At 43.1% G+C, this 23,777-nt stretch overlaps 1 protein-coding gene across 4 annotated transcripts in view; it reads left to right on the forward strand.

The window, feature by feature from the left end:
* Positions 1–23,777, forward strand: part of LOC136715620 (leucine zipper putative tumor suppressor 2 homolog) — a 75,676-nt gene that overhangs the window by 36,423 nt on the left and 15,476 nt on the right. For 2 of the 4 annotated variants that reach the window (XM_066692908.1, XM_066692906.1), the window contains exon 2: positions 11,420–11,533. The exons of 1 other annotated variant lie outside the window; for it this stretch is intronic. The gene's annotated coding sequence lies outside the window, so the exon portion shown is untranslated. Of the gene's footprint in view, positions 1–11,419; positions 11,534–17,486; positions 17,772–23,777 lie in introns of those variants that run through there. One more of the 4 variants, XM_066692907.1, reaches the window with a different exon arrangement.

A 23,777-nucleotide genomic window follows, 5' to 3' on the forward strand; every position in this document is an offset into this window, starting at 1 on the left:
ACCTTGGTGTCACATGCCATTTTATCACTGAAGACTGGAAAATGAAGACTCTCACACTTGCAACAATGCCTCTTGAAGAAAAACATACTGGTGCAAACATAGCAACATGGCTGGAAGAGGTTATTGCAAAATTCAGCATTTCAGTCAACAAAATTAAAGCAGTTGACCATGACAATGGATACAATGTTGTGGCTGCAATGAAACTGCTGGCAGACAAACATAACTGGGTCTCTGTCCACTGTACTGGACACACACTTCAGCTTATTGTAAAGAGTTCCCTTAAAGAGACCAGCATCTGCAAAGCTTTGGGGGCTGCAATGACCTTGAGAAGTGAACTGGCCCATACAAAGCTGAAGGAAAAGCAGCAGCAGATGAGCACACCAGAGCATAAGCTGATCCAAGATGTTAGCACCCGATGGAACAGCACCTATTTTATGGTGGAGAGACTACTGGAGCAGCGCTGGCCAATTACTGCCACACTTTCTGATCCTGAGGTGACACCAAGGTGCAAACAGTACTTTGACTTGAAGCCTGATCACTGGTCACTGCTTGATGAGCTGACCCAGGACCTGCAGCCTTTTCAATGTGCCACTGAGTTCCTTAGTGGTCAAGTGTATGCAACACTATCATGCCTTCCTCAGGTTGCAAAAGGGCTAAAGAGGTCTGTGGAACAATCCCTTAGCTTTGAAACAACACCTGGAAAAGCATTTTTAGCCAAAGCTTCTAAAGAGCTAACAGAGAGGTGGGGGAATATCAGCATTTTCTTCAAGGACAAAGACAACACAGTTCTTCTGTCACCAGCCCTAGACCCAAGATTTAGAAAGCTCAAGTTTATGCCTGCTGAACAGAGGATAGAGGTTCAAAGCACTGTCGAAGTCCTTGCTATCAAAGCAGCAAAAGAGTCCTGGAAACCTACAGAAGGAGGTCAGAGTGTCATTGTGGAATTGGTGGAAGGAAAATGGGGGCGTTTCCCTAACCTATCAAAGCTTGCGAGATCTTTTCTTTGCATTCCTGGCACATCCACTCCAGCAGAACGGATCTTCTCTGCTGCAGGAAACATTTGCTAACAACAAAGAGCAAGCTTGTCAAGTGAGCATGTTGATATGCTGACCTTTCTTCATTTTAATTTGCTTATTTGATGAAAAAGCCAGTCCAGAAATGATACTGTTACTCACTGTTTTTCATTGAACAGAACCCTGTTGTCTTACAAATGAAGCTTTTAATGCTGCTACCTAATTTAATAGAGATTTGTTTACATTCCTAATTTTTTTTTTGTCTGTAATGCAACTGACATTTTTGTTTATTTGTATTTTTTAATTTAGATTAAAAGCAACAAAATGATTGAAACAATGCTTAGAGAGCATTTGTGATTTGAGTTGGAAAATTGGACAAAAAGATATTGGCCTGTTCAATTGGCTCAAAGTGCAATAAAAATATTTTTTTCCAAAAGCTGAAGTGATGTCCTTGTTTTATTTATTAGTTAGAATAAGTATAACTCAATGTTTTAACAAATTGCAAAAGCTGAATAATCGTTCAAAGCCTACTGATTAATCGGTGAAGAAATTGACGATCAGTCGACTAATCGTTGTAATAATCGTTAGATTAGTCAATTATCAAAATAATCGTTTGTTGCAGCCCTAGTCTGTAATAGCGTTGGCTTTTGGTGCAGAGCAGACGGGAGGCTGGGGCTGTACAGGCTGGTTATGTAGGGTTGCGACTTTAACGCCCTCATTTCTAAGTTAGTTTATTGAGAAAAGCAGTAACAACCATCACAAAACATTTGCCTTGATATGTCAGTTACAGTTAGTATTGTTCTAACCGACTCTGACACCTGTGTGAGTGGTCTTTCTGGCAACTTTCAAATCATTACCCAATATGTCATTTGAATAACAGTAGCAATCCTTGAACTGCCATGTACTCACATTATTTATGTTGTGAAATTGTGAGAGAAGCTTTTACTAGCCCTTACATTGCACACTGTACGAAGGGGGAAAGGTTTAGCCTACTAAACTGAACAAGGCCTGGGAAGAACCACTTCCAAACCTTGGCAGGGTGTCTAAATGTCATTGCCCATTTCCCGTGTGCCCACTACTAGTAATGAACACAATGCTATCCCACAGTCTCCAATATCTGCGCATGGTCTTCAGTAACCATTTTCAGAATGCTTATTCACTGGTGCTTTGATGTCCTTTACTGCAACCTCTTGGCAGTGGAAGGAAAACTGAAATGGTCACATCAGAGCTCCTGGCATGGACTTGAACTTGGGTGGCACCGTGTTGTAAAAGGACACTGCGATGTGGCAAGTTGGTACGTCAGTGGTCCGAACAGCCCTCAGTGATCGAGGCATGTTCCCAGCCACCCATTTCTGATAACTGTTGTCAAGTTCAAAAAGAATACAAGACTGGTGCCTTATCCTTATGCAAGTTTACCCTGGTAAATTTACAGCTGAGTCCTGGGTCAAGTCCTGCTAAGATGAAGCTCATCAGAGTGAGTAGATCTAAAAGGATCTTAATCGCTTCGCCCTACTGCAAAAATCCTCTGGATCACACATTTCAAAGCTGAATTAACCCAGACACGTTTGTCCATGTGGTATTAAGCGATTAGCTGTTGGGTTGGTGTTCAGGCAGTTATTATAGTGCGATGTATTTAACGGTCTTATTTTACAACAGGACTATTGCGATCCAGCTTATTATGGGTTATTTGATGAGTAAATCTCCTTTTGAGACCCCTGTGCCGTATCACAATACAGCAGTTGATTGAAAAGGAATAGACAGTGGAATCTGATGGAGGTAGGTCCATGCAGTGGGCAGTCTTCACCTAGGCCTTTCAAGAGCACATCATTTTTATTGCATTGCATCCTCCCACCCACATGGGCCAGGGGCTTAATAAAAGTAACTATATCTGCTCAGCCCTCGAGCCATTAATGCTGCCAATAACAAGATCTTAATCCAATATGATGCAGGAGCATGGCATAACTCTTTGATTATTTAATACAGAAAAGCGTAATCTTACATCCGAGGTCGAGGTCAGCCCAGGGTTGATCTTTGCAGGACGCAACAAGCAATCTGGAGTCCACCGACTGTGCTGAAGATTAGACTTTTAAGCAGATATGTGCTGTACTTATGTAAATTCGGCGGCAGGAATCTGTCTTTTTCTGTGGGTTTAGAAGCAGTACAGGGATTTTAATCTGACTGTGTGGAAAGGCTTCAGTGGGGAGGGTTCAGTAAACAGTTGGCAGTTTTATTTATTTATTTGTTTGTTTGTTTATTTATTTATTTGTTTTGTGAAAAGCAGGAACCCAGCCTGCTTGGGAAGTGTCTGCTGGGAAGTTAAATTGCCTCCCCCATACACACACACACACACACACACACACACTTCTATTTCAGCCCACACCCTCACATGGCAGCGTCTGCTCCCACTCTCAGGGCCAAGTGTGACTGCATCGGAAACCCAAGTTGTTTTCTTTGAACAGAAACGCGCTTCCTCACTTTGAGTCCTTCGCCAGTTGTCCTTTAGGAAGACGTGACAAATCCAGCTTTAAAAAACCACATGGCGCTATGGGGGTTCGTAAGGCGGCCAAGCAATCTTCTAACACTGGGAAGTCACACCGCCAGAGTGCGTGAAAAGAGGAATCGGAGATCAAAGTGTGCAGCGCCAAGCACAAACATCCCAGTTTCTGTTAGCTTCCCTCTTGCTTTCTGGATCTAGCCCTGCACAAGGAAATTGTCTTGATACCCAGTCTTGGAGGAATTCTGGGAAAATCACCAAAAACCATTCCTGTGGAGAGTATTTCACATAGTAATGTTGTGAAGGTCTAGGCCTATGTATCATCTTGTACCGATCTGATTTCCAGAGAGAAACTCACACTGTGTGCCTGCTAGATAGTGGGGTTGCTACATGGAATTGAAACGTATTTCCTTTAAAGGACCACTTAAAAGGTTCAAAATGGTGTACTTTGGTCCTGTTGAAAGAATACAGCAGAAATATGAACTCCAGTCTTCATTGCTATAAACAGATGCTGCCCTGGTATGGTCTTTTCAATTGATATGATTGTTTCACTGCCAGGCAAGCTGTTGCACTATTAGTAGATGTGTAAATCAAACTGTTTGCCCCAAAATGAAGATCAATGTCTATTACAATCCCTCACGCTCCAACAAAGACCTCTGTTACAGTGCATGTCTGTTATAATAGCAGGTGACATGAACTCTATTCCCCCAGGGCTAACAGGAAGAGGAGGGGGCAGGGCTGGTATTAAGCACTCCATAAGCGTGCATTGATTTCACACTGTGGACAGCATGCTTCAGAATGCCTGCTTTTTCCTGTGCCCTGTGTCCCATGTCAGCACACTGCTCCACTCTCCCGCCACTCTTCCTGTATCACCATCTCCCCAGTACAGGTCGGTCAGTCTTGGCTTACTTCAGTGTGTCCGGCTTGGGATGGAGGACTGATGCTGCTCTCACGGATAACCCTGCAGAGCCAGAGCATACAGTAAAAGAGATTGCACCCAGAAAACAGACTTCTGCCCTCTAGTGGCGATGGGTGGAATCAACTGTTTTGAGAGCTTAGGGGCCCAGGCGTGCTGAAGAAAACATGATTAAAGTGTTATCTGTCTCAGATCAAGCTAATCCTACATGAGCTGTCTGCATTGAGCCCTTTGCAGGGTTGTGAGACCCAACCCCCTTGGATTTACTGTTGAGAACACCAGGGGTACAAGACTAATTTATAGTCAATACGTTCATACTTGCATATATTTGGAAAAAATCTAGGAAAAGTCTTGTTTTGGGTACTGGTAGAAATATTAATCTTCCTCAGTTTTCTCTGCAAGATGCACAAGACCAAGCAATTAGATGCCTGCTCTGTTTAGTGCTTGGTGTTTTGTCATCATTTTGTTTGTGTGCCTGCTTCAGTATTTGAGATCCACCTGTCCCAGGCTTCTCTCCGAAGCACAGTACAAGGGGAGAGTGCTGGAGGAGATTCTTCCCCAGTCCCAGATTAAGACTGGTTTACTGCACAAGATGGATCTGTTGTCAAACCTTAACGCAATGCTGTCTGTCTTCCCTCCCTACTCCAGTTCAGACGATCAGTCTATCTTCTGTGCTTTGACAGTCTCACTTGCCTCGACTCAGTTTGCTCCCCGTGCACCAGGTTCAGTCAGTGCTGTAGCAGAAAAGGAGCACGGTTCCAAATCGATTTTCACGTAATTTCTAAACTAAAATGCAAAGAAGCAGAAATTCTGTAGACTTTCAGTTTAAGCTTCATGTTTCGTCCAAATAATTACTGTCAAGAGTGATGCTTTACCACAGCCTCATCACCCTGAAAAATACATGATGCATTACTAAGCATCAGTGTGTGTGTGTGTGTGCATGCATGACTGAACCTTGTAATGTTGCTTCATGCTCTAAGTTAATGGCTGATTTCTGGAAAACCACTTGCACGGCTGTATGCTTTTTCGAGAGCTTGTAAGTTTGCTTCGTGGAGTAAAGCAGAGATCAAAGCTGCAAATGATGTTTTATGCATGGCTGCTTGCGCATCGAAGCCAATGAAAACAGGGACAAGCATTGCAGCAGAAACTGGGGGAACAAAGCCATTAGAAATTCCTTAAAATCATTGTGATAACATGGCATATAAATTCGCACATATGCTTACTAGCAAAAGGATGATGGAATATATCAAATATTCGTCTTTTTCTCACTCTTGATCTCTGTGTGATTATATATAATGCTCTCACATGTTCAGAGTCCTCCTGGGTTTAAATTCACAGCCTTGGTATAGGTAATTATGCCCATTTTAACTCCACTGCATGTAACCCTTATGTAACAATTGTTAATGTTACTGTGTAACTTTAATTCTACTATAAGTAGGACTAAAATTGTATGTTCTTGCTTTTACTGTATTATGCTTCTTGAAATTGATGCTTTTTTACAATAGTAAGTCAGTAAAGACGAAGATTATGATGAAGATTATTCATAGTAGTAGTACTGAAAAACTGTGAAACATAAAACAGAGCAGAATGGAGCACACTCTTACATCATTGGCCACTTGGGACGTATGCATCATATAGATAGTTTTACTTTGTATGTATTTGTCGAAAAACTGGAACACTTTTGAAAAGCATGTGCCCAGACTCTCTTCTCTTCACTGTAATTCGTGGATGATTTTTTAAAAAGTGATCTCGATGCATCACATCCCTGTAAAGTTGTGTTTATGTGGAACGATACAGTATTATTTGTAAAAGCATACGTTGTCTAGGTTACAGGTGTCTGCTCAGTGACTTAGTCATAGAATGCAATGACTGAGAAACCTTGTGGCTAGAAGGTGTTGACAAATTGTGCCTCTCCTTGTCTTTTTTGGGCCTGATCTTTTTGGCAGCTGGTGACTAGGTTTACTGTGATCAATACAGGGGGGTTGGGGCAGGAAGGCAGGAAGGCCTGTGACAGGAGTTGGGGGTGTTGAGGACAGATAATCTGCCCTTTATAATCCCCCCACAGCCCAGCACCAGGGGGTACCTTCACAAGGCACTATTTAATGAGGGTACAGGAGGGGGGGTGGTGGAAGAGCGCAGCATTAACAGTGCTGGGGCATTGATAGGGCATTGCAGATGATCATGATTGTGGAGATGGTGTTGTATGTCTCTATTGTCGATGCTGATTAGCTGGGGGTTAACAAAACCAGTCTGAATTTGTAGTTCAAACCCCCAAAAATCCTGTAAAAATCACGTTAAAATCGTCCGGACTGAGAATGAACCAGATTGAGTGAATATACAGTGGTGTGTGAACTGTACAGTGGAGGAGGGTAAGATGAAGGCTGTGTTGTGTTTGGGATGACTCTAGGAGGGGGCTTTGGCTTGATGTCTTCTTCAAACTCCTTTCAGGTCTGTGCTGCCCGTGAAGCTGGCTTTCCGTCGGCAGCAGGGGGTCTGTGCCGCTCCAAGCAGCTTTGATCTGTTATTTTTTCAGGCTGATTGTGTGCTTTATATAAACTGCAGTGTTTATACAGATCTGACAATCCCGAGTGGTCCAGGGGGTGGGGAGCAGGGGGCGGCACCCCCCTCCCGTTTCCCCAGCAGGAGTCCTGCTGCTGGGGGAGGCTGCAGTCACTGTGCTCCCAGGCTCGTCCAGGGCCTGTGCCTTTTGTTCGTCTCTAGACAGTTCCATATGCCAGTCAGTTTGGTGGGGAATAGTTTAGAAGTGCAGAAGGTGAGGTGTACGATTTGCAGGAGACTCTCTAAGCGTCAGTGTAAAATAAACACCCCCCTCCCCCCTAGTTACGACACTGATGGTAAAAGAAGTGCGGTGAAGAACAATGTGTGATTTCTGTTGCTTTAAATGTCTACCAGTAGATCATATTTTGCATCAGCTTTTGTTTTAGAGACATGTCATTCTAAAATGAGCAACAAACCCATAAGACATACATTACACAATGCCAAGCACAAAACTGAACAGGCCCTAACACACGATAAGCTGGTAGCTGGGCTTCCTGATGCAGACAGCAGTGCAGGAGATATTTATACTGGTGTGGAATTGCTGTGTAAAAAGGGTTTTGATGGTTTGGCGAGGCAGTGCTCATCTTACTATGGAAGAGGAGTGCCTATAAGTTGCTGGTGCAGGTAGTCCACATGCTTACACATGGACGGCTAGGTGAGTCTTCAGAGAGAGAGTGAGAGGCAGGATTAATTACTCTGTCAGAGCTTTGCAGTCTTGGTTTGGATGCGTAAAGCTCTGTACAGTTTGTTAGCTTTTTTATTAGTCATTATGCAGCCAGCCAACCATATCAGTGAGGCAGATTCAATGGGTTACAGTAATGACTGGACAGGATCAATAACTGAGCAAACAAACCAGGAAAATGAGCTGAAATGAGCTCCTCATTAGTCACCTCCATCATCATCATTTTGTGCATTTACATGACCATTACTAATGGTCTGATGGTTGTCCCTAAATGTATTTCAGTTTTGAAAAATATGATTTATTTTGTACTATTCAGCAATGTACTTAGCTTTTTTCTGACTAATTTGTATTAATAAACAAACATATGTGTGTTATAGTTTTAAAAATGTATGTTTATGGGACAGATTTACCTGCAAAGCTATACCCGGCCCTTTTTATCTAGGCGTAACATTTTATTTTAATTTGATACAGGTGTACTATATATTATTTATTATTTGTCTATTTCTAGTCATAGTGCAAAAAGTTTCACTTACACACTTCACAAAAAGTTTGATTTGCAAATACTTGAATCTTGATGTTGAAACAAACCAAAAAAGACATGGCGTGTTTGTCTGTTTCTTTTCTAGACTTTTTACCACTTTACAATTGTATCTGTCGGTCTTTAATGCTGCGTTAATGAAAATGATCATTAATTAGGATGGCTGTATTGCATTTACAGTGTTTATTAATAACTGAATATGTGTATATTTTAAACAAATAAAAGTCATAAGGTTCTAAGACCTTAATTGCATTTTCTGTGTATTTTTCTGTTCCTTTCATCAAATAAAACTGTTTGTGTGTAGCATTCTCCCCATATGTTTCTCCATGAAATACCACAGGATCCTGTGCAACACTATAGTTCAGTCACATCCAGGTAAAGATCCTATAGGATTCTACAGAGATTCTACAGGTCCGTCTAAAAGATCCCTGGTAGAAATCTTGGGTCCTGTTTAAGATTCTGAAGGACCTGGCGATAGGAACTTGTACACAATGTTGTCAGATATTGATCTTACATGATCTTATAGGATCCTGCACAAGATCCTAATGCAGGATCTGGTCCAAGATCTCTACCAGGGCTATGGCATGAACAAATGTACTGTACTACTGCATGGAGAGCGTGCTCAGGGTCACACATGGCGGTCACAGTCACGTCTTGACCTAGGAGCCTCCTGGTATCCAGCTATTTTTCCTAATCTGCAGTTTGTAGCCCGCAGGATCCACAGTTATTGGCTGCTTGTAAAATGCAGGAGAGAGAGAGAGAGCAATTCACGGGCAGCAGGGTCTGAACACACCTCGAAGCTCTCCGTTCCCTTGCCCACGTGCAGGGGCCCAGGGGCCCAATTAAGCATGATCAGCCACTCGCGTTGTATTGCTCCCCCGACAGTGCTGGACAGGACAGATCTTTATTGAAATGTTGGTTGGTAGAGGGGTGGCAAGAACTGCTCGGAGCTGCTGTGTGCCGGGTGAAGACGGAGACAGAGAGACACATACTGCTCAATAGGAAGTAGCCAGAACATATGGGGAGGGCTCATAAGACATCTTTGTCTGTGTGCGTGTTAGCATTACAGTGGGGTTCTCTATGAGGGTGACCTACTTTGAAATGGGAATATGAAACCGTACAAAGCTGGAGGCAATTAAAGGCCAGCGATAAATAAAAAGAAGCACTGGAGGTTTTTTCTTTCCTTTCTTGATTTTGTTTTGTTCTCCAGAAACGTGTATAATTAGTTTTGGGAGAGAAGAAAGGATCTATGCATTGAGGCTGTGGCGGGGGCCTCTTGTGAGCTGAGCTGTCTGTGAAGACAGAGAGACGTCCTGTTCCCAGTGTCGACAGCCACGGCCTGTGGTTAAACTGGCAGGGAAACTGGTTAAGAACAGGGCTGTTCCCTGGGAAGTGAACTCCAGTGATGCACACAAGCGCCTTGGCACTAGCCTACCAGCCTGGGATAAAACCCACTTTTCAGTCACCCAGTTTATAATTTTCCTGGGCATAAAAGCACGGGCAGGGCTGGAAGGTCGAGACAGGCCAAGGAAGCTGGAGTGAAAGGCGCTATAGTGGTATGATGCTAACTTAGGACCAGTAGTGGAGTGCAGTTTAATATTGAATTGGGGAAATCTATGGTTTCTTTCATATGGAGATTAAAAGGTACCCAATGCAAGGATTAAATACTGCATAATGGTTTGGCAAAAATAAAGTAAAAACATTGTAACACATTTCTACATGATGCAACACACTATACAATGCAGTAAAATGCAGTTCAAGATCCGGCAAATATCCTTACCTAAACACCTGTTTTGTTTTGTACAAAGTGATCGTATTATTTATTGATGATATATTGTACTGTTGTAAACCTGTAAGGATAAAGGCATCTGCCAAATTAATATTGTTAATAATAAGCAAATGAGGGGCAGAAATAGAGTAGGCTTGAATAGTTAGCAAGAAGGATTACTATTTATTGCATTTAAAAATATAATGTGGTCACATCCAGCCATTATAAAGCACTCATCTCTAAACCTGCAATTCCAGTGTGTGCTATTTAATCTGCCATTCATATCTACATATTAATAATGTCTTTTGGTTTTCTGTCTCAGTCACACTACAGACATTTTCTTATTTGAAGGATTTGTAGGTGTAGTCAGAAAGGACTTCTAGTGACGATGTTATTGTCTGCAAGATCTTCATCTCTAAATTTGTTCTTCTTTTTTTAATATTATGATTATTATAAATGTATTGGCAGACACCCATATCTAGGGTGACTTACAGTTTCATTTTCTTTTGCCTTCTTTCTTATTTTATTTGATCAGCTTTTTCTTTAGGTTCCCTATTTATTTTCCACTGTGCTGTCTGACTCGATCCTTGCACAGTGTGGGGATCCCAGCAGGTGGCAGTGTGGCCCTCCCCTCCTGTTTATAGTCCAGGCTTGCTCTGAAAGCCTGAGGTTTGTTAGTCACTCCTGAGCTGTTTAAAGCAGAGACATGAAAGCCTCATCCTGCAGGCTTGCTGGCTGTTCCTAAACAGGGTCTTCAGTGAGTCTTATTCTTCCTGCAGTTTAGTGTTTATGTCATCCATCTCTTTTTCTCGACTGTCAGTCTTTCAGTGGACATCCTTCCCTTGAAAATGTGTGGGTGAAATAGCCTTGAATTTCAGTGGCTTTACTGACTTTCTCCTCTTGTCTCTCTATAGATCTGTCTAACTACCTACTGTCTCTATGCATCAGTATTAAAAGAGACCTTAATGACAGAGCACTATGCTCAAAAAGGAACATCCACAAACATCCACATTGGATATCTCAGTCTCATGCAGAGACGGTCAAAAATGCTCATAAGCAGCCTGGTATTTTTTATCAAGGTAGATATGTGCTATAGGTAGATAACAGTTTTGTTGTGTCGACTGCTCATTTTAAAAAAGCAGTGCTCTTTTTACTTATGAGTGTATATAGGTAACGCCCCTATTCTGGGCAACACACATTTAATTGCTGTGTAATTTACACAATCAGTTGAACCAGTGTTACTCAGTGATTCATTAAGTTTAATGATTCAGAGAAATTCTGTAAAGATTCCACTTCATTGAACAGCTGCAGTGCGTTAGAACAGCACTATAAAAAGCCCAATGATAATTACCCATTACAGTGGACAACATAAGTCATAAATAGTAGGTCTCTATAACTGATTATGGTGTCACAATAGTTACAGTGTTGTCTTTGCCTTGGTCCCCGCAGCTCTGTCTCTGGTGGAGGCCGATCTGGGTGTGAGCGCCTGGGCCGCAATGCTCCCCTGCCCGGCCAGGGGGCTGCTGGGCCAGTGAACGGTGAACTCTTGAGTGCCAGCGCCAGGTAAGACTGCTTTACTGCACTGCTGTCCCACACAGGCTGCTTGGCTTCAAAACCCTGAAACCAAACCAATCTCCAGCCCTGCAGGGTAGTAAGAGTGCTGGATAGTACATACACCATTTATTTCATCTCCTTTTAAGGCTGCCCGTGTGAAACGAGAGCAATTCAGTTCCTGAGAATCAGAGACGTGCTGATTGAGGTACAAGCTATGTGTCTGCTAAGGATTCTTGAAAATGTTTCCCTTTCCATTTTGTTTCCAAGGCTAGAAAGTATAAGAAAGTATAATATTCTGAAATAATTCCGCTTCCGGTGAGGTGGCAGTCACTTGAAAACACACACACACACACACTGTCTTGACTGGCATCTTGACTGTTTTCTCTGGGTGGAGTCCGTGTTCATGCAGCTCTGAGAATATATAACTGATGAAGAAGTTTAATCTTAACTCTTAAGCAACCCTGTGAGATGTGTATGTCTGAAACAGAGGTCTGGTAAACTGGGATTATATATATTTTTTAGTGCATAATATTTCATAAATGAAATTACTTGCTGAATAAGTTTGTGTCCCATGAAGAGTTCAGCCACAACTATAATACAGGAGCACACTTATTTCAGAGCAGTGTGCTTATCGGACTGATCTTTATGCTTTGTTTGGGTGCACTGTGTAAAAGTTTACGACCACTACCAGTTAAAACAAGTGTTACTTAACTGGATTAAAAGATCCAAAGACAGGCTGTTGCATGCAGATTCCAGGGAAATGTTTACATGCAGCCCTGGCCATGGGCTCTGGTGTCCAGCAGGGAGGAGATGTGGCCCTGGGCCTTGACATTGATAAATGGGCTGGAGTTTTGTAAGTCGCTTGCATTGAAATGGGCTCCCATGGAAAGCAAAACAAAAACACAAGGCAAGTTCTTTGAAGTGGGGCATGCCCACTGGGGCCTGGCAGGGCTGAACGCGGGCGGCAAGAGAGTCTGTAAAGCTGGGGTTAGTGGGTAGGTGCCGCAAGGTCAAAGGTCAGGGCAGCATGGCTGGCCTCAACTGTGTCTGTCAGAAGGGGGATGGGAGGCAAGGTACTGGATTTGTGGTGGGGAGTGTTAGTAAAGCAGAAACAGACAACAGATAAACCCTTCCCTCATCAACATACAGACACACACACACACACACAACAAGCAAAGTAAGCACAACTCTGCTAATATCCCTACACAGGAAGTCTGTCCCTTTAAACACAGGCCTCTAGTCAACAAGTTCACAGCAACACACTTTTGACCCTACAGGAACTTTATTTATGTATTCATTTATGTGCCTGACTATGAAAAGTCTTTATTTAAGGAAGCACAAACAGTTGGTGTTACCGCTTAAAGAACCCTTATATTAGAGAGAATTAAGAATGCCCTCATTGGACCTCATTCACCCAGCACTGCTTCTATGAAAACACAAGGCGGATTTATACACACAAATTATATACACATGCACACACCCCAGAAAATGTAAACATTGTTTCTTCTCCTGTCTACTCCCTGACTTACTAATATCTTTCCTCCTCCAAATGAATATCTGCTATGAACACCAGTGTGTCATCTCTGAACACTGGATAGCTGTGGAGGGCAGATGTCTTGTTTGTCACCATGCTAACATTTTACATCATGTACACCATTTTACAACACTATTAAACCAACAAATAACCTGCAATTTTGTGCCCACTATCTCTGATTGCTTACATCTTGTCATGCACTTAAACTCTTGACCTGTACTGTATGTTAGTCCGTTTTAAAGTTCTTGTATCTTCAGTATCCTGGGATCACTATCTCTACGGGGGCGATGGCAATAGCAGGAGAGCTCCCTGTGATTTATACACCCAAAAGGAAAGCAGCCCAGGCAAGCAGCATGCTGGGAGTTAATGGAAAGGGAATTGGTCTCCTGCCATTATAAACAACCCTGACACTTGGCCTGCTCCTGCTTGAGCCCAGCTTTTGTTGTGAGATTTATGACTGAGCAATTGCTGTCTCCACGCACAGGACCTGTATGTGTGTCCGTATGCGTGTTGTTTGTGTCTTTTTATAGCCAGCTTGTGTTACATCCTCATTCCTGTTGCCATAAAGCAGCGCCTGTAAATTGGTAGGCCGAGGCCCCCTGCTTGATTTGTAGCCCGGTCTTTGTCCTGCTTTGATGTTGGGTAGGTGTCATTCTCTCCCCTTCCTCTGGAGGAACTGGGTATTCTGCGTGTTTGATATCAGATTTTATAACCAGTGACCACATGGTCTACTGCACCCCTCACATGCTTTAGTCATAGAGTACTGGACACGCCACAAACCTTTTTCCCAAAAGCATGTGAGGAGTTCTCAGATGTCTATTGGTAGCAATAGTCATTCTGAAACCAAAGGGAACAATGACCTGGCCAAGAGGACGAGGCCATCGGAACCCCCCCACTAGGTGGAATGAGCCAATGAGCTGCTGCAATGGCTGTGTTTGGGGTGGAGGAGGCATGTGAAGCACTGACTGCTGGGAATGTGTGTGTGGTGTTGGTGACTTATGGAATTCAGGAGCCACCATTAAAAAGACCATAAGATAGCATAGATCTGTAGGGGTTCAATTTGTAAAAGCTTCTGGCACGGGTTTGTGTTGGGACCTGTACTTCAGACAGCGCTGGTTTCAGTCCGGGCTGTGTCAGACCCCAGTGCCGGTCAGAGGACACGTTGTGGAGTCAGTTCAGTTACTGGTAATTATTGATTTCAAATGGACAGGATCAATGTAAAAATGGGAAAGAAAAATATCTGTTTATATGTAAACACAAAGGGTCCTTCCCGAGTTAACGAGGCGGCACAGAAACGGGGCAACAACAGGCGTGGAATGTGGCGCCAGTAACGAGATCCTTTGTGTCCTGGTGGTGTTTGACCGAGCCGCGCTAGAAACGCGGTTTGTGTTTCGACTGTCACTGGATACGTCTGTCATCCTCTTACCCGGGGTGAGCTCTGGGGAGGTCAGCGCGGCCGCCTGGAACAGCACTCACAGCCCGCCACGGCTATATTTATCCTCCCATCTCAGGTCAGCAGCAGGATCTGGGGCTGGGCCTGGCAGAGCCTCTCTGGGTCTGTGCGTTTTGAAACACGAGATACGGGAAGGGAGGCATGATTTCGATATGGAGCCGTGGAAAAGGTCGAACTGCAGGTTTTTTTTTTCCCCTCTGTCTTTGCCAGAGCTGTGCTGTTTTGAATCAGAGGTGGTGGGGGGTGGGGGTACGGCACGCAAGCATTGTTTTTGTGGTTCCCTTCATTTGTCGGCTTCAGCCCCCAGGTCATCAGTCGCAAGGTGGGGAGTGTAACTGGATGAGCAGGGGGATGTATGATTGACATTCCCAAACAAATGGAGTAGCTGATACTGGGCCATTGACAGACACTGGAAGCCCTAAGTTATGGGATTGAGAATACTTTCCTGCCTTTTTCCCTTAGGAGAAACTCAAAGTACTTTGATTATTCAGTGTCTTACGTAAAGTGTCAAACTAGCTTGAGGGATCGGGCTCAAGATTAGGGTTTGGTTTGTATGAGAATATACTGTAATGTAGCCTGGTGTATAGTACTGGGGCCCATAGCCACCCCCCCAGGACCCCCAGTGACAGGGACGGGAAGAGGATGGTTTGCTGCCCCCCCCCTTCCCTCTCTTTCTCAGCCATTTCCTTCCCTTCTTCCTTAACAGCTGGTAGCTATCAATCCACACTTAATATCTGGTACACACACACACACCTACATGCATAGTGCGTATGGATACAGTTTTTGGAGTGACTGCTTATGTTATCAGGCAAAGCATACATTTTTTTTCTTGTCAGTATATTTGGGGGGATTTGTTTGTTACCTAATTATACAAGAAAGAAACTTAAGAAAATCATTTCTGGCATAACTGAACGTTTTCCATGCTAGCAAATAAATACTTAAAGACCCAGAAATAAACTCAGAGAAAGACAGACCGTGGTGCCCAGATCAGACGTTGCATTTGTATCCTTGTCAGGCCCCTCTATGACGTGCAAGGTGAAGCAACCAAATTCAGGAGGTGTTTGAGTAGGCGCCCTGTTGTGCTTGGTGTTTGGACCTCTGTTTCAGGGCTACTACCACCACAAAAGCCATTCCTTTTCCTACTAATACTACAACAACAATAATACTGGGAATGATAGACTAGCAGTAAGTTCAGCTGTCCCATGTAGACTTGCACTTGGCAGCCAAAGATAATCTCTCAAACTCTTATCTTGCTCACATTTTCTGCTTCTCCCACTGGTTTGTGTTTTTCTGCCCCCCACCCTCCCCGTGTCCAGGATCAGTAGATAAAGAGTTAAGTGACTAGGACCCGGGCTGGGGGTCTTTCTTCCAAACTCAGCCGTACATGGCTCCTCATTGTGCCGGGGCCTGATTGAGCCCAGTCTGGCCGAGTGGCTCCGAGGCGGAGCAGCCCGGCTAATCAAATCACTCATTTCGAGGGGATTAAACAGGTTCTTTGCCTTTTGTCCACAAATGGTATTATTTTTCCTGGGGTGGGGGGTGAGAGGCATTCAGTATTTTGGCAATGGTGGTCAAGGGGGCCTAGGGTGACAGACGTAGATTGTCTTCTTTTGTTTGTGTTCTTTTTTCCTCTCTTTTGAATGGAGACTCGGGAAATTAATTTATTTTTCTTTTCTTTAACACTCCACTACTTCCCCTTTCTAATGAGTTAGATGCCCCCCACCCCCACTCCAACCCCAGTCCTCTTAAAAAATAGGCAGAACAGCACATGGCAATCATGTAGTGTTACACACACGTTCTGTATTGAAATCTATCTGACCCCCCAAGAGATTCTGTAAGTTCAGGGGGAATATCATGTTAAATCTTACAGGTGTCCAGTGCAACCGCAGATGACAATGAAGTCACGCGTAAACACACGCACATGTACAGTCATTTGCTCCCGAGGTAGAAACTTATTTATTTTCACCTCTCTTCCTCTCACTCTCTCTTTCTCACTCATGGAAAAGGATTCACAGCACACCACACTTTCTCTTTTGAGAGGTTAGACTAAAGAGGGGAAAAAAGTTGTCCTGCGGTTCTGCTGTCTCTGTGCCCAGCCAGTGTGATTGATACAGTAGTCTCTGTAGATACCAGCCAAGTTCCCCTTCATAATAAAACAGAAATTAGTAAAAGCCCCTGCTAACAGGTGTGTTTGCGTACACGTGTTTGTGTGTGTATTTACAGCATGCCTGCGTGTGTGTGCGTTTGTGTGTAAATTAGATCATAGAAGTGAGACATATCAATTAACCATAGGTCATTCCACATTGGGAAGATGTAGTAGTAGTAGTAGTAATAATAATAATAATGATAATAACAATAAAGCATCGCCTTCCTTTTTGGGGTTTGTATCCTGAATAAGGCAAGATACAAATAGAAAGTAGAGAATTAAAGCATAGGGTTTAGCAACAGGGAGAGGAGTTGGGGGCAGTGCATGTTGAAGGATGCTCCCACACAAACCATTTCAGCCATTAACAATATGATAGCCGTGTTCGTTCGGTGCGGGGCAGTGCACCCCTTTTACCAGCTGAGGGTTAAAGTGGAAACGGGCCCCAGTGCCCTCTCCTCCCCCCAGGAGCTGGGAAGGAAAGAGTGATGGTGGGGGGAGCTTGTCTGTGAATTACTTAGAGGAAGCAGGCAGAGAGAGAGGAGAGAATTTGAGAAAGCATAGAAGGAAAAAGAGAGAGAGAGAGAGCGGGGGGGTGAGGAATGGGGTGAGGGAAGGACAGAGAGAGAAAGAGAGCACTGAACCACAAGGGAGGATTATTTTGAGTCTGTGCGTGTGTGCAAGAGAGAGAGAGAGAGAGAGCGAGGGAGGAGGGGAGGGAGAACCGATAGAGAAAGTGAGAGGGGAGGGGAGGAAGAGAGAAGGGAGGGAGGTGGTGGACTAGGAATGAGAGGGGTGGAGGGAAGGGGGGTGTCCCATTCAAACTCCATAGCGGTGCTTTTTTTCTTTCTCATACACACACACACACATACACACACACAAGTGCAGTGCTGAAGTAGGCTGCCATACACAAAGACAGGACTGGAAAACTTCAGGAAGGGAAGACAGGAGTGAAGGACAGTGGGAGAGAGAGAGAGAGAGAGGGGGGGGGTGAAGAGGAGGTAGTGTGAATCTACACTTCCACTCCAACTGGGATCTTAAAGATTTTAAGTTATTATTTTTTTCCTTGGAGGAGAATCAGCCAGCCAGGAAACAGCAATGGACAGACCAGGCAAGGGTATGTGATTTTTAAGCCGATCTGTTTTGGGAGAGAGAACTGCAGACGGGGCTTGGGGTTGGGGGGGGGGGTGAATGTATGTGTTTTGAATTGTGTATCTGCGTGTGTGTGAAAGTGGGTACAGTTATGTGAGTGGATAGTAAAGTGGGCTTAAATAGTCATCTTTGTATTTCTAAAAGGTGCAACATCCCCCACTCACTGATTCAACTATCCTGCAGAGGTCTGTGTTTTTATTCCATAATAGAGAGCAAACATGAATGCACCTAGAAAGTGTGAGGAGACATGTGAGATCAAGTACTTTCGTGTGTTCATAAATATATTTATTTAAAAGCTTAGCTGTTAGTGGGAGAATTTGAGGGTGTCTTTGCCTGTATTACTCACAACAAAAATCCAAAAAACTAAAACTGTCTGATCTTAGGGGAAAGGAAACTACTTGAGGAATGTAGTGTGTACTGAGGGTGTATATCAAGAACAAAAAGTGTGAGAGAGAGAAAGAGACAGGAGCAGGACTTGAGGTTTTGGACTGTGTATGTGTGTGCTGGGAAAAACAGTCGATGCATTTTTTCCTCTAAAAAGTGTTTTAATTGGCTTCACAAGGAGGATGACATTTGACCGGTGTATGAGGCGGCAGGAAAAAAAACAAAAAACTTTCTCTTAGCTCTAACTGGAGGGCAAGGTTTAAGTGCAGCGTGGAATAAAAGCACTGTGTTGTTGCTCTGTGGTGAGAGAGCGTGATTGAGGCTACTGTACTTTATTCTGGGTCTGAGGGAGGACGGCTGCACAGCCACTGCTCTTGTGACCGAGTCTAGTAAACAAAAGTCAACCATGCATTTTTTCACCATACCGTAAGGGCTGTGGTGAAACCAGAAGGCAATTGTTACAGGAAAAAAAGATAAAGTTTCCTAGAAAAGCAAAGTGAAAATAGTTATTTGTGATTTCACTGTGCTGCTGGAATTCCCCTGGACAAGTAGTAGCCAGCGAAGAAGATGTAAAGGTCACAGTTTGTACACGTGTAGTAGCCTTACAATATCAGTATTTTCAGAAAAGTATATTCAGATGATTTTTGGAAATTTCTCTCTCTCTCCCCTAAATAAAAGATTTTTGGAATATTCCAGTATGTTTTTGAAAAGTGCTTTTATATGCTGTTATGATATTGGAAAGTATCTTTTGGTTGCCTGTTTTCCATAAAAATAGCAGAATTTTCATTCTAAATGCACTTACTTTGTTTTGTTTTTTAAATATGATTCTGCTTTACAAAATTATAGTGAAACTCCTTGTGGTTTCTGTTGAAGTCTACATTTTTCTTTTCTTTTTAAATCTTTATACGTCAGTACTTACATGTAATAAAGTTTCCTGAATTCCTTAATGGTGTATTTGCTGTGCTGTAACCTATAATCTAAGCACAATATGCTAGTTGTACTGGTGTTCTATTTTATTTGTTATTTTTTCATCAGTTATGGTGATTTTCAGTTTGTGTGGATTTCCGTGTGTTTTACCTGACCCTATTTGTGGAATCGAGGGCTAACCCTGAATACTCACCAGATTGTAGAAATCTCACAGCTGACAAATCCAGAGACGTGACACTGGTAAACCGAATTAGGCTGATTGATAATTATGTGGTTGTAGTAGTAGTTACTCTTTTTTTGCACAGTTTTACAGTACAATAACTAGTGGGTTTGATGTTCGTGTTTTAGCTTATTTAACCAGACTTATGTAAGTGATTATAAAGTGTGTTGTGCACACTTTTGCTCTTTTTATATTGATATTGAAAATCTCAAGTCAGTACTGCACATCTCCACTGAACCACATCAGAGCATTTCTATTGAAGAGAGCAACATTAACTTCAGTGAATGAGCTATATTGGAATTATGTATTTCACAGGCTTTTCCAAAAAAGACCTGACAATCTCACCGTGGGCTTTCTTGGACTCGTATTTTGGCAAAGCAATGTGAATGTGGAAATTCTGGTAAAATACTGCACGATTATTCCCTACAGTGGAGAGACCAAGGAAGAAAATATAATGTCTTCAGAGTTTCATGGAGATGATGGTAAAATAACAAAGTTAACTAGGTTGTTTTCCCCCAACAAAATCTGATAATATCCAGTAGTAATATAGGTTGAACTTTTATTCCTTGACTTGAAACAGGAAAGGATAAATTAGGAATCCTCGCGGGTGGGAGAAGGTGGAGGTAGTTATTTTCGAACATTATATTTTGACGTAAGAGTCTGATTAAACCCCACAGAATGCAACAATAGGCAGGACAACAAATGTAACCACAGAGTGCTGTGGTGTGAGTGGGCCTTTACAAAGGAAAGGTGCCAGCGTTTTGTGAGGGAGTAAATCTGAAGGTTTCTAATTTCATAGAAAGACCGTACAGCCCTCCCCTGTCTCTCTCTTTTTCTCTCTCACTCCCTCTCTGCTTTTCCCTTGTCTGTTGTTCTTGTTGCTGTTGCCAGGAATGTAATTATTTGATTTTGGGAACATTGTGTCAAGTTGCTGTATAGAAAAGACCAGAATGAAGGTCCAGTATTTGTGTGTGGAAGTGGCCAGGGAAGTTTAAAATGCCATGCTTAGCAGGTGCAAAGTGCAGTGTGGGCTGCATGGAACTGTGGGAAACCAAGGCCATAAAAGTGGGGTTTGTAGTTTGGGTGAAAGTCTTGATTTGGTCTAGGCCTTAGTCTTAAGTAAATGTTTTTGTGTAATGCACTCCAGTAGAGCTGTCTGTCAGGTGTAATACCCAAGAACAAAAGCAATTCACACGTCTGCAAATTCTGTGTAGTGCTGGGGGACCAGCCCCCAAAGTAGAGCATTGAAAACAAGAAACTAACTCCTCAACAACAACTTAATTTGTAAAAAGCAGAAGTTTCGATTGTTAGACCTAATTACACAGACCCAAAATAACAGGATATACACACTCTCAATCAATTAAACCCAACGGCAATACTTAACTAGTTACACAATTAAATGAGATTTATCTTTAAACCCACTCTGGGACAAATATAATGGTTCTGCTATTTAATTTGTGAATATTATGCTGTTTCACATATTTAATAGTGTATAAAACTATTCTCATGTGTTTTTTATAAAGTACATTTTATTGTGTGAAGAAAAAGTCACGTTATTAAAAAAGTAAATAAGCGTAAATAGTTCAACAGAATTACAGTGCTCTCTTAACAGCAGCAAGGTAAATTGATTACATTGATACACAAAGGGTTAATCTGCTTTGAATACAGGAATGTGTTCAGGCCTTAAACAGTGAAATCTGAGTGGAGAACATGTCAGCTGTTTTTCTCCCAGGTGTAAACATTACCAGTGCAAAAACACATACACAGACAAGCAAGTATCTGGGCCTGCCGATTAATCCATGCCTGTGGCCTGTGGGACGCGTCTGTAATGGTGAGGAGTGAATGTTGATGTAATTAGCAATGCTTTTCTCAGCGCATTCACAACTGACAGACATAAAATACAAACTATAACCGTGCGTAAGGCCCTGAATCGTACCCATGGCTGAATGACCAGCTGATGCATGTTGTGTTCCCGTTGCTGTCATATATCCATCTCTGTAATATGTTTGTTGAGGCTGGTCCCTGCTTTCAAGTGCTACCACATCTGCGTGACTGTAGTCTATCTTTCCATGAGTAATAAAGGAATATTATAATATAAATCGCATTCCTGTACAGTGACGGCCCACTCCACCATGTGTCTGGGGCCTACTGTGACGTTAAGCCTAGGTGATGGGTGGCATCTCCTTGAGCCCCCCGCCTCCCCTCTCCTCTTCAGCTGCCACCAGACCTGCTTTCATTAAAAGCTCTGAAAACAAGAGCTCCCCCCCCCCATCCCAAACAGCTCTGCATCACTGCCTTTAATATGAAGCCTCTCTTTGTCTCCTTCGCTTGTTGTTGTTGAAAGAGCCTGTGTCACAACCTCATTACTCTCCCCTCTCTGAAACACTCAGAGATGCCATACACTGACGCACGATCGTGTCCTGGGGAATCGGCACCGGCACCGAGCAGTAAATAACAGTCAGAGGTTGGGGATCGCTATGACATTTAAATATATGATTTGGATGCCTAGTTTTTTTTCCACTGACACAAAAGCTACTTTGAAGTGGAGCGAAGGGGATCCAGATCATTGATTGTACAAGAGCCTGATGTCCAATTTGTTCAGTGCTAGTGAGATTGATCGCAGGGGGTTATCGGGAATTGGATTTTAAACCAACTGGGTACTTAATGAACCAAGAATACAGAGTTACTGCAGCGATCGGTGTGTTCTTGGAATCAAGTCTGAGAGTGCATGAGAGAAATGCTGTAGCCCCAGTAACCATTTTTCAGTTTTGATTTGACTTCATTAACTGTTAAAGACATAAGGGTGGCAAGAGATGAACTTGTGGGCTCCAGACTCTGTGCCCTCTGTGTGGTTGTGTCTTGTGACTCTCCTTAGACTTCATTTTTTTAGGACAATCCTGTTCCTCTTTGAGGGCAGTCAGGCCTTCCTCAGGAAGCATTTTGTAGAAACCACAGAATTTCCAGTCTGTGACGATGAGGAATACTGTCTACTGCTGATGCTGTTAAACAGTGTTCGTATGTTTTTAAGGTTATATCAAACGGGCAGACATAGCGAGACACAGGGGTCGCAGTTGTGTGGCAAGACGAGGAAACCCTGGCCAACAGCCCAGACTGGAACCAGTGCTGGGTGGACTGTAGGGCTCAGTTATGAACAGAATCTGGCTGTTGCTCAATGAAGTCTAAATGAAAGGGACTATGATCTTTTAGCTTGGGTGGCTGACTACCAGCAAAAGACCTTACCCCTCCAACACAACTCTATTGTTTGTCAATGCCAGAGTTGTCTCCTAGCATGGGGAGCACAGTCACAATCTCATAATAAAAACCTGTTGCATGATACAATGATTGACACGCACTGTCCACGCAGATTGGAACATTTGACCAGCACTGTGGATATCAAAACCTCTGCTCCCCAGTTCATGTATGCGCCCCCCAAAAAAGAGAGTGAGGCTGTAACAAGGCCTGTGTTGATTTAAAGCCTATTTATCTATGTAGAGTTTTGTGCTTCCAGTTTCTACTTCACTCGGGAGGGATTAATAGAGGCCAGATGCTTTGAGATGCTAAGGAGTCGGCCTGCCCCCTTGTCAGCTCGGAAAACACTCCCGCATTGAGGCTGTTCTCCGGGCCTACGCAGCGTGTAGGCCTCGGACGTCACCATGGCAATGGCTCGCAAACACAGCGAAGGAAGATTGATGTGAATGGCTGCAACAACTGCAACAAGTTGGTCATAAAATTAATGTGTAGCAGGACAATGCTGAGCCAATTACAGTTCTATTTCAACTGCTTTGCTGCCTGCTTTTAATTCAACCTCTTCTTTGCCGTGACATTATGGGTTTTATTGACTTTCCTGGCTGAAGTAAATTGGACTTCATTTTGTCTAGAGGGGCACACTGGGCTGAGGGGTTGGGGGGGTTAGGGGGATTTGAGTTGGAATATTTTGAGGCTATAACCTTGGCAACCAGGATGTTGGCTACACTTGAAAGGTTCTGAAACATTTTTAAACCTGTTTTTTTTTTTTTTTTTTTTTTTTCCTTTTTCCATATTAAGTCATTGTAAAAGTATGATTTGCATTATTATTGTTTTCTTATTATTTTTGCAACTCAGAATTTCACAGTGAGAAACCTGCTCTCATTTAGTGTGTAATGCAGAGCCCTGGGAGAATGGAACTGCAAAAAACAAAACACTGAGCACAAAATGGAGCAGCCCTAGGCACTACCTGATACCTTACAGTATTGTGCTCTTTAAAGCAATATACATCAGTTTTATTTGGCCCTGGGTCAAGTTTCACCCGCTTCTCCCACTTTTTTGATACTGTCAATGACTCCAGCAACCAGTCAGTCAATCAGTGAGGTGTTTGCTTTTCCATTGCCTCATACCGAACCCCTAGTGTCGTTAATATCCAGCCAAAGATCTGCAGTGACCGTAGTTAACTGCAACAGGTAA

Source organism: Amia ocellicauda, chromosome 20 (assembly GCF_036373705.1).
Source record: "Amia ocellicauda isolate fAmiCal2 chromosome 20, fAmiCal2.hap1, whole genome shotgun sequence".
In the NCBI taxonomy this organism is placed as follows: Eukaryota; Metazoa; Chordata; class Actinopteri; order Amiiformes; family Amiidae; genus Amia; species Amia ocellicauda.